The sequence below is a fragment of the Pteropus vampyrus genome, unplaced genomic scaffold (assembly GCF_000151845.1).
Source record: "Pteropus vampyrus isolate Shadow unplaced genomic scaffold, Pvam_2.0 Scaffold475, whole genome shotgun sequence".
Lineage (NCBI taxonomy): Eukaryota > Metazoa > Chordata > Mammalia > Chiroptera > Pteropodidae > Pteropus > Pteropus vampyrus.
In genome coordinates, this window is record NW_011889256.1 from 144,928 (window position 1) to 148,138 (window position 3,211).

Here is a 3,211-nt window from a genome sequence, read left to right on the forward strand (position 1 = left end):
GGGCCTGGGAGGCTCCCAGACATAATAGCAGCATCAGAGCTTTGTAACATTTTATTAGTCGCCCTTACCGACCGTACTTAAATCTTGAAGGACTACGCATCTTCATTTTCCCATTGCTCCCTTCTGCTGCCAGGAATAAAATCAGATAAGTGATAAACAGACCCGAACTTCTCTCCCTTGATGGCAAATACAAAGAGTTTCCTACTATTTTTACATGTATCAGATATATTTATTCTATTCTCGACAATCATTTGTTTTTAACTTTTTAAAAGTCTCTTATCTTCCCATTTGAGACTTTTGTGACATTCCAAAGAGATGCAAAAGGTCCATCTCACCTCTGGAATAAATTAACTGTGTGACCTCAGGCCGTCACGTTTTCTGGCTCTTGGCTTCTTTAGCATTAAAATTAAGATGTAGGAATAAATATCTCTCATGTCATTCCAGCTCTAAGATTATATGATGCCGTCAGTTTTGTAAAAATGTATCAGTTTGCCAGAATAGATTATTAACTGCTGCCGCTTGAAAAAAAAATTGTCAAACCATTTTAAATTTGAGATTTTAGAGATTCTTGGTTTATGAGTGATTTAAAACAAAATAACAGAAACATTAAAAACATTTCGCCAGTGACTTTTTTCTAAAGAATGTTCTTGTCTTTCATCCCTTTTTGTTTTTGTACTTTTGGATGTGAAACTAATATAAATTATAAGTAGAATAATTCACATGGAAGTTGAAGTACCCCATCTGTCAGGATTGCTAGAATTCATATGTAAAATTAGAAGGCACTCGACATTTGTTACTTTAAGTAGGAGTTCAAGATCCCCACTGACTTGCTAATTATGAATGATGAGGGGCTTAAATTGGTGTTCTGAGACTTCCTTTTATGTTTCTGCCGGGAGCAGGATTGCTTGGCAAACCCCACAAAATACTTTGCACTTCGTTCACACCCTCACCTCTTCTGCAAGGACTAGTTCTTAACACGTCCCAACGAAATAGGTCAACGATGGTTTTCCCATTCCGGAGAAATACTTGAAAAAGAAAACAATTTCATAAATATTGAGAATACAGATTATTCAGGTGAGCAAAGACAAGTTAAAAATTGAGTAATCAAACTATTTTTCCAACATGCTATCAGAACACACACACACACACACTCATACTTATAACAGGATCAACTAAATTGGACTTTTAATGTGATAAACGGTGATTTATCTTGTGCCGATTTTCTGAGAAAGAGGGAAAATAAAAATGACATTGCTTTCTCCCTTAACTACAAACTTTTTCTGTGTCATTTTCAAGATCAAGATCTGTGAGGAAGTCCCACAGTGTATTTAATGATTTAGTGTGTCATCGGATATTATTAATGGATAACTTTCGATAATCATTCAATAATAATAAGTCCATGGTAAATCTATAGTAATCAATATTGTTTTCTGAATAAATCAAGAATCGTTTTGGAACTTAAAAGATAAGTTCATAATCATTGATAATCACTATGGTGCATATTTGTTAGTTCAAATTACTGCTGAATAAAATTTAGAGAAACATAATTGCATGAATACTACTAAATATACTGTTTAAATGTGTATTTGAAACGTTCTATTTTCAAAGTGGGATTTTTTATTACAAACCATTTGCTAAACTATATCTAATCTAAAACATGCTGTGATTGTATCTTAGTACGTCATCTTGATTCTTAGGCGTCATTTTTCCTATTGCTCAACTGTCCCTTTAGTGGTTGACAGACAGCACAGTGACCCCGCACCCCTCACCCCCTGTGTCTGTGCCCTTGTATGGCCCCCACTTGCGTCTTGAGCCTGGACAGGGCCTGTGCTGTTTGCGACCAGGGGAATGTGTCAAATGGAATCGGTTGTCGCTTCCACAAATGCATGACACGAGGCTGTCACTTCCATCTTGCCGCCTGGCTCCCTCCCTTGCTGGCTTTGAGAAAACAAGTTGCTCTGTGGAGACAGGCCACACGTGACAAGCAATCGAGGCCCTCAGTCCAATACCCCAGAAAGAAGTGAATTCCTCCAACAACCGTATGAGTGAGACTAGACGCAGCCCCTTGCCCATATGAGACCTCAGATTCGATCCCAGCCCTGGCTGACCCCGTGTGTGTGTGTGTGTGTGTGTGTGTGTGTGTGTGCGTGCGCACGCACCTGTGTGTGTCTAGGGGGCGGATAGTGGTATTTCATGTATAAGTTGAATTTTGCCATTGCTCGCAGCTACTCAGTAAAAAACACCGTTGGGGAGCATTGTCCTGGAGACTGATGTGGGCTGAAAACAATTACAGCTAAATTTCCAAGGCTGAAGGTCGGACCTAAATCAGTCAGATTAAGATACATCATAATTCTTTGAAGGACAAGGAGAAATACTTCCTGGCGTTAGTCAGACAAGTTGATTCCTTCATTCTCAGAGTTAAGTGAGAATGAATAATATTGTATAGTGCAGAGCAGTAAGATTCAAGTTGATTCTTAAACATGGCAAAACCAAAGTATCACCCTTTTCGATCTCTTTCTGCTCATTTATAAAATGGGTTTGCAGAAAGCATACCGCTTCCGTAATCTCTAATTGCTAGTGTCATGAAGGAGCATGGTGACAGGGGACACATTTACCACAGGCAGAGTCTACACAGCCAGGATCAACCACGCAAGTCAACACTGAGGACTGAAAGGAGGTGGCCGTGGCGCACATTGGGACAGCTGTGTGGTGCGCTCGTGTCACGTTGCAATCCAGGCAGGGAAGCCACAAGTCGAAACCTGTTACCCAGGAGAATAGAGTTTTACACGTATTGCTGGTGGCGTACCTCTTCCTTCACACCTGCCGGCTTCTCAGTGTGCAACGTGTTCCTTTGTCCCTAACACAAAACTAGTCATCAGACAGAGACCTGGGAACAGAGCTCTGTTGTCAGCGAATAGCTTTTAACCTCTTCCCGACTGGTTTCGTGAACTCATCGAAACCATTTAACAAGAATTCCCATTCCGAGTTTACCATGTTGGGAATGATGTTAATTAACTCAACTTTTGTGGTAATATTGTTAGAAATATTGGCTCAAAGGAGCAAATACACTAGACAGATGTATTGGACATTCGAAAGTCTGTATGTCTAGAAACCATGTCAGTATTGGTCCATCTGTCCCGTAGAAATTAATAAACTCGACCATCCTTCATCTTAAGAATGTCTTAAGAATATATATTTGAGATTCAGATCA